Here is a 14,580-nt window from a genome sequence, read left to right as displayed (position 1 = left end):
CACCTTTGGAAAGATATTCCAGTAACTGTTGTTCCTCAAGAAATTTTCTGTTTCCAGCTATGTGGCTAAGTGCTGGTGTCTTTCATTTCTTGCAATGTAGTCCAGGACATCAAAGCTTCACTTCATTCTCTGTGCAGAAATTATCTAGGCAGACTAGGAAAATTAAGCAGGCACAGTGAACATGGAAAATATTACCAATAACATTTGTGTAATTGATCCACAATGCCATCAATTCACGATCAATTCATAGCATCACACCTTTCACCTTTGTGTGAAGCTTCATTAGCATTTTGGCTGTTGTGAGGAAGTTGATTTGTATCTTTAACATTCATCATGATGCTCCTATTATCGTCCTGCTGCTTCAGATTAAAAGCACACATTTCAGAACTGTTTCTTACATTGAGAAGCAAGGAACACAGTACTTTTCTTCCAACATTTGACATGAGTTGACATGGTTGGCAGAAGCAGTGCTGGGAGAGCGTGATAATGGATGTAGGTGGCCAAAGGACATGCAGTGGAGTGGAAGCAAGGCATTCAGAGGACTGAGGTCAAAGGTTTTAGAGCACAAAGGCTCTAAAAACAACCACAGTAATTTCATACAGAGTACTTGTTGACTGGTGGTTATCATACAGAAGCAATTCTTCCAGGAAAATTGGTATCAAGGTACTGAGTGAAACTGAGGCTTCAGCCAAGATAATCCATTTTGTCATCTGCCTGTAACAGAATGAGTCATGTTCTAAGGCCAAGCTGACAGTGTTACCTGACATGAGAGTGCACTCAGATTTTCAGCTATCAGTTATGAGATGGTATAATGGTCATTTGCTCTCACCTCTGTCTTGCTGTATTTCTGTGCACTTCCCATATTAATAATCTGTTTATGGGAGTTCAGTATTCAGCTCCAAGCTGGGAGTGCAGCAAGCAGTTCAGCCTGTCTAGCCCAGTGCCACTCTTTGTCTCTCCTTCACTGTGCAATAGGCAATGCTTTTACAGTTCATCAGCACAGACTGCAGAAAAAATTCCTCCTATGAGCTAATGACCTTCTGCTCCAATCATCGGGGATGACTGCATTACATTACATTCGTTAGTGTAAGTTCAGAGCAGTACAGACATAAAAGCAGGCTACCAGAATGCTTCAATCAATGGGCATAGTAAGAGACAGAACCAGGTTGGTGCTGTAATCTCATCTCCAGCCCCCACCAGAAAACAGCAGCGGGTGATGTTGCCCTACACAAGTTTGCTGAATGAACCAGATTGGTAGCAGATGCTCACAGTACCTTATAAATGCTGGATTCTCTTGTGCTCAGAATGGCTTCTGCCTTCCTTTCTGTTTGTAAGAATCCCTTTTTGGAGTGTGCTCTGGCATAGCAGGATAATTAAGCTTAATTTTCTTCTTGGCTAAACGTTTTTTTCAATGTCTCAGAGAGAGTTTTTTGCAAATATTAAAATTAATGCATAAAAGATTTTCTGTTAAATGATATGCAAAGCAGGTATTTTAGGTTTTCATAAGAATGTAGAGGAGAGGAACTTCATGAGATTATTGCTGAAAGGTCTGTGAACAGTATTTTATCCAGTAGCGAAGTCTACAGTAGTTGAGAAATATCCAACTTGCTAGAAAGAATGAATATTTTCTGGGCTGTGTATATGTGGGGGGGAAGGTGGGAGAAAAGATAAGAGCACAGGCACTTCTGATGTGGACGTGTAAAAATGTAGTAAACAGGAGAGAGGAGAACAAGGGAGCAAATAGACATGAAATTGCTGTGTGTAGGCAATAGACATGTGCCCTCGGTTAATAGCATTTCTTCTGAAAGCTCATCTCTACAGAAAGGTTACCAAAGTTAACGTTGCACTGTTTTTTTCTGAGATTTTTTTGGCTCTAAATTACTTTCTGTGCAGACACCACTAGCCAGACTGTTTCACAGACCGCCCTCCTGACTGCTGGCAGCCCCCCATGCTAACGCTGAGGGTTGATGAGGAGAACTATGTAGCAGAGCAGGTGCCTGCAAAGCAGGGAGCCTCAGGAGGTCAGGGCAGCACAGCTCTGGGGGCTGCTAATGGCTCCCAGACCATCCTTCAGCATCTCCAGACCAGCAATTCTCAGCAAATAAAATTATATGCAGCAGATGCCTTGTTGATGCCAACTGCCATGATTCTACAGAGGCTTGGGAAGTGATGACAGCAGCAAAGGTCATGTTCCTACTTGGCTTTTAGGTGCTGTTATAATGCATGTATTCGCTGCTAGTGATGGTAGTCTATCTAGTTCTGCCAAAATGCTTGTCAGCACCAAACAAGTAGCATGTCAATAATAGTAGAGTGCAGAAAATTTGAAGCCAGAAAAATGAGTGTGATGCAAATCTGTTTCCCTTTTTTTTTTTTTTCCTCCAAGGAATGCAGGATAATGAATTTTGCCTGCAATACAACTTCATTTATGAATCTCCTGAATGTGAGAATGGAAAATCCTCTCTGCTTCTGTATTCTTCTCTTCATGCTAAAGAGGTTTAAAATGATTTATATTCAGCAGGACTTTACTGGATTTGAATCTGTGATGTTAGAATACTATTATGAGCATGGCTATAATTCCTAACTGTAAGGCAAGCAGGAAGGGACTTGGCTTGAGACCAAATGGGTATCTCTGAGCAGCAGTATTTCCTGTTGTTCAGATACAGATGGCACTCTTTGTTTTCTGGTCATAGCCGTTAACTGTAACAATTAGATAAATTTATGGCTTTATTTTTCGTTCCCCTCTTTTTTTAGGGTCAGATTGCTGAATCGTAATCTATAGTTCAGTTCAGTAGAAATAATGGCTACTGTTGTTCAAAGCAGTGTTTGCAAATGAGTTTTGCATACTTCATAGCAAAAAGTGCTCTCTCAGTGCTCTGTCTCAGCACTGCTATGATTGATTCTGTTATTATATCAGACATGTCAGTGGATGGTAGTTTTAACAGCACCTTCTTTATACTGGGCTGAACTACAGCACCTTGGTTTTGGCAAAATGGGAGGATTGTTGGAGTGAGATTTAAAGATCCTTATGGTTCCCTTCCAACTCATTATGTGATTGTATGATGTGGTGCTACCTCTTCCTGTAGCCACTTTTAACCCAGACTCAGCACTGTGGTGAGGTTTTACTTAATTCATTCTTGCAAATGTGCATTTTGTGTTATACCCAGAGCTCACTTGGGAAGGTGTGTGAAACAGCTTCAGATTCATACCTGTCTGGTTCCCATGTGTAGACATGCCCTAATAGTACATGTGGGTAATGAAGGAGGTATTTGTATAATTTAGTATTAATAGTGAATATATCGCAGTTGACTTAATTGGTATTTGTCTGTCTGGCTGAAGGGACTTACATCAAGGGAAGATATAATGGAAAGTGAGCAGGGTATGAACCATGACAAAAATGAAGCATCTCTGGAGGCAATTCCACAGGCCATAAGGAGAACAGTTCATAAACTACTCATTCCTCTGTTCCTGTGCTGCCAGCCAATACTCGAGATCAAAAGCACACTCAGTAGCATAAACCTTGCCTGATGAGGAACGAGGTGGAGCACTGCTATGGGACTGAGGCAGGGGGACGTACTGAGCAAAGATGGACAGCTGTCTATGCAGGGAGCCAGCAGGAGTCTGCTGCAGCAGGGCCTACTGTTTTGGTGCAGACTGCCAATTCCTGCTATTCCAGCTATTCCTTCTAGTTCCACTCAGACAAGATGAAGGTAGTGGTTAAGGTGGGACTGCCCTTCTCACGGAGCTGAGGGGACAGCTGTGGGAGCCAGAATCTGAGGCTAGCTGGTCAGGTTGGGAGGTCTAAACATTGTTCAGGGAACGTGTAGTGGTCATAACACTGCTCCCTGCACAGCACAACCATGCGTATCATTCTTCTGGAAACTCAGCAGACAAACCAAGAGCTGTGGTTGCTCAAGCTGGCTGCACTCCTCCTGTTCTCTGTGCCAACACACACATAACTGCAATCAGCTGTGGGGATGCCTCGGTCCTGGAGCTGTGCCCTGCTCCTGAGCCAGGACGGTTTACTACCTGGAGGATCACTTTCAGGTTTGGTTTAAGGTGCTGCTGAGTTTAAACCAGCGTTCTGCAGGTAAAAAGCAAAAAGGGTTGGTCTGGCTGTTCTTCCATGGACACAAAACTTTAGCATGTGGGGCTTAAACATTCTGATGGTTGGGTCAAAGCAATTTTCACCATTACACTGGGGAAGTGGACTGAGAGAGGTCAAAAGAATTTATATGGGAACTTTGAAATCAGAATCATGTTTCTGTCTGCCAGAAATGTTTCTATGATAGCTGTGGGGAGCTGAGGAGATATCCTCAGTTCTCGGAAGTGAATTATCTGATAGAACAAGGTTTATACACGTTCAGTCTAGGGAAACTTTCATCTTGACTACATGCACATTAGAGGTAAGTGGTGACAGCAGGTGCTGTGGATTCCCAGTGTGACAGCTTTTTGTTTCCTGACAAATAGGCTATGCACAATTTTTAAGAGAATTTAAATTATTTGTGTTTTACTTCTGTGTTGAGTTCTACTGTTAGGCAAAAGGCGGAAAAGAAAAAAAAAAAAAAGAAAACTCAGCTGTGGTATCTTTGCATGGGCCTAGATACGCCCTCTGTTTTGTGCAAACTTGTAATTCCAGTGCGCTGTAATAGAACCATAATGACATGTTGAAACATGCCTTGGGCAAGTCATGCTTCTCAGTACGCTGGTCCTGGCTTTCAATACTTTAATTAATCTAGATGTTACTGTGAGGAGCCAAATACACTGCAACTCACAAATGCAATAAAAAGTCACAGGTTGGAAGGAGATTAACGCCCGTGTTGATGAATGGACATAAAAATAATAGTTGCAAATACTGATTTCCTCCTTAGGAATAAAAAAAAAAAAAAAAAGGAAAATAAGAAAATAATGGGTTGTGACCATTAGGTATGAATTCTGCATTGATTTTGAAATAAACTCTTCAGAAGAGGGATACAGAGTAAGTAGGTGTGCATTGAGCACTGAAGAACACATCAGCAGAATGACTTTGATTTGGGCTGGGAAGATGGAGTCAAACCAAGAGCAAGGTTTTGGTTCAGCAGGAAAATTCTGCTAGTAAAATACAGTGGGGTTTGAAAATGAAGAGATAAGAGGTTGAATGGAAGCACAGGTTTTCCTAATTTACACAGGGCCTGACTCAATTCTCTAAGGATTTATTTAGGGTCCAGGGTGGACTACAACCAACATTCCCTCACAGGGAGAAGATTTCAGTCCGGCACCAGCATGCAGCATGAAAAACTGCAAGAGAACAGAATTTCTGTCTTGTTACCTGCAAACTGAATTTAATTCATTCAGCACACAACTCATGCAGTCAACAGATGCACACTGACAATGTGCATGTAAAAACATCCAACAAACTCAAAAGAAATAAGATATTAGAGAATGGTTTACAATAAACTTAGGTTGGAGGGCAGGAGTGAGAGCCCAGCACTGCTGTATTGCAGAAGGCAGTGACACAACACATGCAGAGCACTCCTCTATCATTTCCTATGCAGCAGCTATGTGCTTCTGGGAGGAATGACTACTCATTTCTATTCAACAGATGAATGACAGTTTAAGTTCATAAATTGCTGATCCTAAATCTTTTGCTGGCTCCTCTCTTTTAAACTTTCTACCTTTTAGGCAAGACCCAGGACCAATCCTGCCACAGTTCTTTCTGCTTGTTGTTTCATCTCTAGATAAGGTAGTAGATCATGGGGAAATCAAGAACAGAGCTGAACATTGTGCTCTTGGGTGTCATGCTGGCTTTGCTAAAGACATTATTACAATTACTTTCCTGAAGATGTTTTAATTCATCTACCTAGAACTTGTGTAGACATACGTGTATTGTAAAAAAAAAAAAAAAAAAAAGAGCCAAACAAAAACATCACAGACCTTTTTTCAAAGCATAGCTCTTGATCCATTTCGCAGAAAACACAGTGAAAAGATTGAGATGCCACCCTTGTAAACATGCCATGCTTCAAACTGCAATAGCATGATGTGTCCATCTTGCCCCTATATAATGAAAAACCTTGAAGGATTTAGCATATGTTACAGTGAATTTCATTTGTGTCTCAAATATAGAATATGCACAGAGATGAGCAGACTTATTTTTTTTCCAGGTCTACCTCACTGTGTACCTACCTGCTGAACCTGCAGGCTCCCATGCAGCAATCTTCATGGTTTGCATTGCTAGAAAGTCTACTTCAGTCTGAATGATTTACTATGTAATCAGACTGACTATTTAATTGTTTAAAGTGTCTCTAGTAATCTCAGTTCACAAGGGCAGTAGCTATGCAGAAAATACAGGACAATTCCTCTTATCTGCCTTCAGTATATGTTCTACAATCAATTGCAGTCAAAGTCAGGTGATACGGAAACACAAACGCTAAGCCTTCTAGGCTGTAAAACCAACTCTCCCTTCTGTCTCCTCTGGAAAACAAGCCAGGCGTATCTGTGTGTCACACTGCACAATCTGGTAAAACAGCCCTTTTAAACTCAGCTTGTAAGATATAGCTCTTAAATCAGGTGCATACAGGGCTGTCAAGCCAAACTAAAAGCCTGCTAACTGGTAGTGCCCATAAATGCAGAACAGAAAAGAATCTGTTTCACTTCTATCAGGGGCTGGGTAGAGACACCAAGCAACTAAATGTCAAGGAAGCTTGCTTCCTACCTTGGGAAAGTGGCAGTTCCTCACAAGGCAAACCCTTTTTCCTCTTGATGAAGGTAAGGATAAATTCTGTCCTCAAGGCAAATTCCAAATGTGCTCTTCCTTTTTGGCTCTATAAGAGGAAGGACATCTTGGAGGTCATCACTGGAGATTGACTTCACACTTGGCAATAGCCTTTTTATCCTTGTAAAATTTCCTCTTGGACAATTCTAATTCCTCCTGGATTACTGATACTCACTGCTAGAATCTTCCCAGACTTCTTTTTACTTACAAATTCCAATGCTCTGTTAGATTTTCTGCAGAGTATGAGTCGCTCAGACCAAGCAAGGATGAAAACAAATTGCAGAGAATGATTTAATGCTAAAAATAAAAGTAGCTGCAGAATAAAAATATAAACAATAAAATAATAAAAATAAGCAAATATAAACAAATCCAGGAAATAGATGTTTGAATAAAGCCTGAATTTCTGAGCTCTTGGCAAGAATTGACATGCTCTACTGAAATTATGTGAGTACATCTTCAGGCTACCAATAGCTTCCTTAAAACAAACAAATGTAATAATAATAATTAAAATGAAAAAAAAAAAAAAGGCAGCTCTGTCTTTAGATTCTTTACCACCTCCAATTCCAGTGTTAGCTTCTAGTACTGAATGCCATTACCTGGCACATAAAATAAGCTCAGTGTGGGAATTGCTAGTTTTCTAAAGCAATAAAGCAAAAGATAAGGTTGCTTTTACCATCTTAAATCTCAGTAAAAAATTCTACTTTCACGATTAACATACAGAACAGAAAGGGATTCAAGCTTTAAGATATTATTTTGAGATGGAGGAGTTAAAACTTAAAGAAAAATTTGTGTAAGCATCTGATGCCTCCTTGCTACATTGCAAACTCCAAACAATTTTCAGTGCAATCTGTGAGGCTTGTGGATTCTCCAGAACAAAACCCCAACTTCTTTGAGAAAGAGTGAGGTTGAAGAGAAGGAAGGAGGAGTGGGGCTTACCACAGTCTGTGAGCCTCTCATCCAGAGTCTTGAATCACTGCCTACACACTGAGTACATTGTTGGCCTTTTAAACTGGTGTTATGTAAATACATCATGTTATATTTATCTTAAGCTGCTGCAGTCTATAAATATTCCAGTGTCTGCTCCATTTTTATGAATGTAAGGAAGAACCATGTTGCATTAGTGGTGGTTACATTTTCAATCACAGATGAGGAAGAACCTCAAGGGACACTTAAAAGCATGGAGGATATTAAACATCAAATAAGCAAAAAATCCTGAGGCTTAAAGAAGGAAAATAACCAGTTTTAAAGGGAAGACTGCAGGTAACCAACTCTGCAAATTCATTTTGCACTACAAACACAGTAAGCTTGAACCTTCTCCAAAAAAGCATAAATATTCCATTCTGTAATATATAACCTTGTTTTGTGAGACATGGCAATTTAGCTCTGCCACCATGTGTGCATTTCTTTTGGCTACCTATCAAGAGTGTTCCATTAGATGTTTGTAATGCAGTACTTTGCTGAATAGCATGATTTCCTCTTACTCCTTGCCTGAAGACTTCTCAAATTCTTTTAATGTCCCCTAGTTTTGTAACCGTTCAAATTAATTAGGTCATTATCAGAGGAGAAAGAAATTTCTCTTTTCTGTAGATGCAAAATAATTGTTCTGATACAGTATTTCTGCCACAGAAACTCTGAGAGTAACAGGCTGGGATGGTGACCCTGGCAGAAGACCCCGCAGATGCAGCTCTCTCATCTGAACATCCTTCTTACTTTACAGTAGAAACAATGAGGAGAATTATTTACTTTCATGAAAATCCTATTGAGCGTGAACAAGCAAAACAGAGAGAACTCTCCTTGGCCAGGATCTCTGTGGTGTGCTGTGCCTCAGCTCAGGTTGCTGTGCTGACCTAGAGGTTTAGGAAGGATATAATTATTTGAAAAAATTCCGGTATGCGTTGGACAGCATTTGCTATCAGCAGAGTGCTCAGAGATCACTATTCCTATGCTTTGAAGGTAAATATTAATCTGTTGGGTTTTGTGGTGGTGGTTTTTTTCTTTTAACTTTTATTTTTTAGTGAGAGAAAGAGTTGAAAAAAAAATCAGTTTTTGTTTAAATGCATGTGGAGAAAAAAAAGTCTTAGGTCACTTTACGTGGTTTCTTTCTTTCTTATAAAAAAGTGAAAAATAACTCCTGATGATATTCATATCCATAGATATGAGTGTCACTTGGTGCATTTCAAAGTGCACTATTGAACAATTGTGATTATTTCCAAACTCATTATGAATCACCACTCACCTGTTGGCATCTGACATGCCAAAGTCATGTCAAATTGCAAACTGTCAGGTGTCTACTCTGTATGGAGCCAAGCCACAAATAAAGCTTGAAATTTCAGATGCCAACACTCACAGTGGCATGCAATTCTCTTCATTGATAGCATCTTTTTATTGCCCTCTTAAATTTGTAGTGCTCCATCCAGAGAAGATACCAACCATTTTAGAATATCACACCATTTCCAAGGGAGAAGCAAAAAGTGGTCATAAATGATGGTGTCGGAAGGTGAGAACAGATTCATAGAGCTATAGAAGTGAAGTTCCAAAGAAGGATGGATTAGAAGAGTGGTTTTGGAGCTATATTGGGTTTGACTGTTTTCATCAGACTGTTTGGGGTTTGATTGGACCCCAAACTTTCAACTGCCTAATTCTAATTGAACCATAAATCCTCAAAACCTTACTACTGTATCATTTAAAGAGACATGGCTTACCATGCCACATTATTTCTTATTTAAATTATATTTTGCAGGACACAGTCACTGAATTGACATGATATACATACTCCTTACTGGTTTTGGACACTTGACAATCTGGTACGATTTCTCTGTGCAAAAAAATTCCTGGATTGGAATCTCATCACTGTAAGGTGTTCCCCAAAGGAGAGTTCAAAGCTAATTGATTGACATGCAAAGGAAATTACTGTAACAGACAACAAAACAGATATATAAACTTTAGACCAACATCTTGCGCTTAGGAAAAAGTGTCAGTAGCCGTTTTAGCAAAGCTTTAGTTTCATTAGAATGCTAGATTGGCAGCTCAGATATATGTAAATTGTACATTTCAAAGCAGGTGTTAATGTAGCTCCTTTAGTACAGCCTCCTGGAAGTTATTTACAGACAATCTTATGTTCTCATGTTTCCCATGCAGAAAAACTGCATGCACTGTCTGCCTAGCAATCAGTGTTTCCAACTGTCCAACCTCAACATCCTTTTCTATACCACGTTGCTGTGCTCTTCACCAAGCATCAACTTGATGGGAAGAAAAAGGAAAAAAGCTGGGGAGGAAGTATTCTTAGGGCAGGGTTAAAGTTGTGTTACTGTTCTCAGGAGGGAATAATACAATAGACTCATTCCTGACTTGTATACACAGATTATTGGTAACACAACCAGCGAGAGCAAAATTAATTTTCTGTCTTACAGTGAAAAATGCTGTGTCAGAAGAAATTTGTACTGCTTGGTACTAATGTATAAAGTTATATAAACAACAAACAAACAACAAGAACTGAAATTGAATCAGTTCACCATGTACAGGGTAAAATCCTTAAGTTCTCATTCTAAAAGTCCATTGACTTCTCCAGAAATACGCATTACTGACTGAAGGAATGGGTGCTATGGGATTGCCCCTCACTCTCCACCCATAGTCCAAATCAACTGACAAATAGGTGAAGGGAGTGAAGCATTCATGAGAAGTTGTTCCTGAGATGGTGCACAGCACATTTAGCATTTGGGATTTGTGGCTTAATACGGCAGCAGTACCACATAATGCGTATGAAGTATGAAGTATGAATATATGCTCAAGTTCACTGCTTCTCTGATGGAAATAAAAGTTCTTCAGCTGAGCCCCAGCTCATGAACTGCATTACAATACAACTGACACACAGAAAAGTCACAGCCTTCTCTTGAAGCTGCTACTGGAAAGGAATGAGAAAGTATTTACAAAACATCCTGGGTACGTGCACTACATTCTCTCGAGAGCATGTACAAGCCATTTATTGAGGCAGTGAACAGCATCCCCAAGTGCCACACGATGGCAGCCTCTCAGAAGACTGAAAGCTTAAAAGGCCATTCCTGGTGCTGCAGCCTAAATATTAAGCCTGAAGATAGAATTTACAAAATGAGGGTAATGAAATTTGACTGTGGAGCACTCGTTCTGGATTTCTGCTTTCCACCACATCACATGTAGAAGAGGCTACAGGGTGACCCTTTTTACCTTGTGCACATTTGAGGGTTTTTTGCTTGCTTTACTTAGGCTACTTGCAATGAAACATCTAAGTAAAAATTACAACTTAAAAAAAAAGAACTTTGAAAAGCAGTGATTACTGCTGGTTGTTGAAAACGGTGTCCATACATGTACCATGGGACACTGGGAAAGCTTCTATGTGAAGGAGTTGTGTTTGGGTGGAGCTGACTACCTGCATAGGACATGCAGAAGGAGCGTGTGACCTCAGTTCTAATATAAAAGAATAATAAAATATATTTGTCTGCTGTAGTGCTTGAAGGTGTGTGACAAAGTGAGCTTGGTTCTGCACAAGCACAAAACAGAGCTGCATGCTAAGCTCGGGCTGTAGAGCCATTAAGGCCAATTGATTTGCAGATTTCTCTGCAGTTGGGTATCAGCACTGGAACTGTCTTAAATGAAGGCAAACTTGAAAAAGATTGGCAATGTATTACTAGTCCATGACAGGTGTAGAATATCACCATTCTCTATGGTGAATGGAAGTATTGATTTTTCTTTTTCTTTTCCCTTGGCAGTAAGTCTACAGAAAAAAAAAAAATACAATCTTTGCTGGACTTATTATCTGAAATCAAGTAATGCACCACGTGCCTAACAGCCCAGTAAAACCCAAGTATGAATGTCCATACAGCCTCAAAAGTATCATTTCTGCTCCTATATGTAAGTCAGTAACTTGGCTGAAAGGGAGCAGAAGGGGAGCAAGAGCCTGGAATGTTATTAGAATAACGGAAAGTAGGCTTTTGTTTCTGTGTTTTTTTCCATGTAAGCCAAGGACAGAATTAGTCCTTCAGGAGCTGTTTAAACTGCTTGGAAGGACCCAGTTCACTAGTGTTAAGAATGATGCTATTCCTGTCATGCAATCAGTGCTTGAAGGGGGTGCAATATCTGGGTTTTTGGGGCAGTCCTTGGGGGACAGGTAGGTATGGAGACCAGAAATACTCGTCTCTCACAGGGGGAGTATTCCTCATCCAAGAGACCCAGAACTCCCTTTTCTTAGGAAGTCAAGAAGCCAGGAGGACTTCCTGGGAAATCCTGTCCCTACATCTACTGCATGGGCATGCTCAGAAAGGAGGCAGTGCACGTTTGGCACTCATCCCAGCACATGCAGAAACTGGGGCACTTAGGAGAGATGGGCACAACCATGCACATAGTTGTCGCTAGAGCTGTGCTGAATGATTGACTTTATTCTATTCTGATTAAGTGCTAAGAGTTCTCATCAGATGGGAAAGTGTTCTAGATGGAGGACCTTCTGTCCAGCTTTGGGGATGCTAATCCCCAGTTTAAAACCAGCAAGTGCTGGTGTGGCACATCACTGCATGCCGCCCCATCTCACATACTGCCTATAAATGTTTTACTGCATTCTTGCTCTGAATTGCATATCTCTTGAAAAGCAGTACAACATAATTAATGCAAATAGCAGTCATAACAATCAGGAATTACGTCTAAAATTAGCATAACCAAGTTGGCAGAGAATAAAAGCAGTTATCTCACTTGGAAAAAATTTCTGCACCCAAAATGTAAATCATGGGAGAAATTGTAAGACTATTTAATCTTTGATGTCCTTATTTTAATAAAACTGCTGTGAACCTAGAAATTTATTTCTGTAAGTCTACACTTACAGAACGCACTTGTAAGCATAATTTGCACTTTGGTTCATGGAAACAAACAGAAATTTCAGCTCTTATATTGTTTTGTTCAACCTTATTCAACATGTGCTCCCAGGGCTAAGTGGGTCCTTTCCCCAGGTGCTCAATCAGTGGTTCAGGCCGTGACTCAATAATTCCCATACACATACATATGTTGAAGTGCTCAAGCTGTGCTCCTGAGGAAAGCCAGACAAAACAAGGTGATGCCCCTCTGGAATAAATGTGAGCAGCCAGCATTATTCTCCATGGGCTGTAATCAGGGAAGAGTATCTGAGTTCATTTCTTAAAACCACCTCCAGTATTTATTAAGTAGAACTGTAGAGTCATTAAGATTAGAAAGACCTCTAAGTTCATCTAGTGCAACCACCAACCCATCCCCACTGTGCTCACTACACATGTCCCTCAGTGACACATCTCCATGGTTCTTCAACACCCCCAGGGATGGTGATGCCACCATCCTGCTGGACAGCCTGTTCTAATGGCTCAGCACTCTTCCTCAGAAGACTTTTTTCCCTAATATCCAACCTGAATCTCCTCATGCACAACATAAGGTCTTGTTTTTTTTCTTTTTTTTCTCTTTTGCTGCTGCTTTAGTCAAGCTCCTGCAGCTATGCAGTGTTGTACCTATCAAGCATCCTAACCGTCATGATGTTTTGGATTTTTCACATGGAGGAAATTATAAGGTAAGGATTGTCATTATTGCTTTTTTAATTAGTCACGCCAGTCAATTTTTGTGGTGTGTGGGTCAAAGCCCCCATGGAAGCTACTTATTTAGTGAACAGACAGCCTGGATTAATGTAAGGATTTCTGGAAGCATCTGATTGACATTCAGGGATTTAATGCTCAGATTAATCCAGTAATTCTAATTTTATAATATGATGTGTGTCCTTGCATAATTTCCTCTTTGGAAGCAAAGAACAGCATATATCCCTCTTGCAATTGCTGCAGCTGTAACAACTCCTTCATACTTTAATGGCACTGAATGTGCTTAACAGCTGTCTTGTAAAATACACAGGAGGAGTGCTCGAAAACCAGGGATCATACTCTGGCTGGAAACAACCTAGAAAACCTTTATTAACCACTTCTGTAACCAACGTATTCCTTAGGAAGATGAGATATTTAATGTTTGATATACTCTGGCATGGGAAATCCAGTAAGTAGTTGGACTTCTACACCAGAACCCCATAAATATGAATCTGGCTTTTTAAATGAAGTTGTATTTGGTGGTTTTGTTTGCTTGTTTTGGTAGATGTGGTGCAACAGTTAGTATCAGCAGCACTAATAATCATGCTTTGCTATGCTCACATAATACTGTGAAGTTGACATACTATAGCATTACTGTTAACATGAGGTGTATTGACTTTAATTCTCTTGCTGTTATCCTTGTATTTTCAGATTTCTAACCTGCTTACCAGTTTCTCTAGAATGTGTTTGGGAGTCTGTGGGATTTGAAAGAGGGGTGCTGTCTCATAATCTGCTTGTTTGTCCTGTTTAGTAGGAATTCAAATGCTTAAGGAAGAAATGTTTAAAACAAAGCACCGCAGGTACGGTGCGGTACATAATGCAGACAGAAATAAGCTATTGATATGGACAAGCTGTGGGATGAATGGAATAATCTGAAGTCTTATGCCTTCATATTTGTTATAGAAATTTGACAAGGTGTGTATATTCTTTGCCATTTACAAATGGAAACCCTTGGCATAAAGGATTATGCTTTGAAACTATGTTTTGAGTACTGAGAGTGTCTCTTCTGTCCTTTGTGGCTGTCATGGTCTGTGCAGTTCTGTGTTCTGCCATTACTTTTTAAGAAATGACCAAACAACAAAGACATGTGAGGGATACTTTGACTCTTACATCAACAGATACAGAATGAAAAAAATCCAGCATCCTACATATCTGCTGTAAATGCTGCTTTTTGCTGTTGTATTTTTTTTTTTTTTTTGATAAGTTGAATCAATGGTT

Source organism: Phasianus colchicus, chromosome 4 (assembly GCF_987193195.1).
Source record: "Phasianus colchicus chromosome 4, bPhaCol1.hap1.1, whole genome shotgun sequence".
Taxonomy (NCBI): Eukaryota; Metazoa; Chordata; class Aves; order Galliformes; family Phasianidae; genus Phasianus; species Phasianus colchicus.
Note: the sequence above shows the minus strand (reverse complement) of the source record.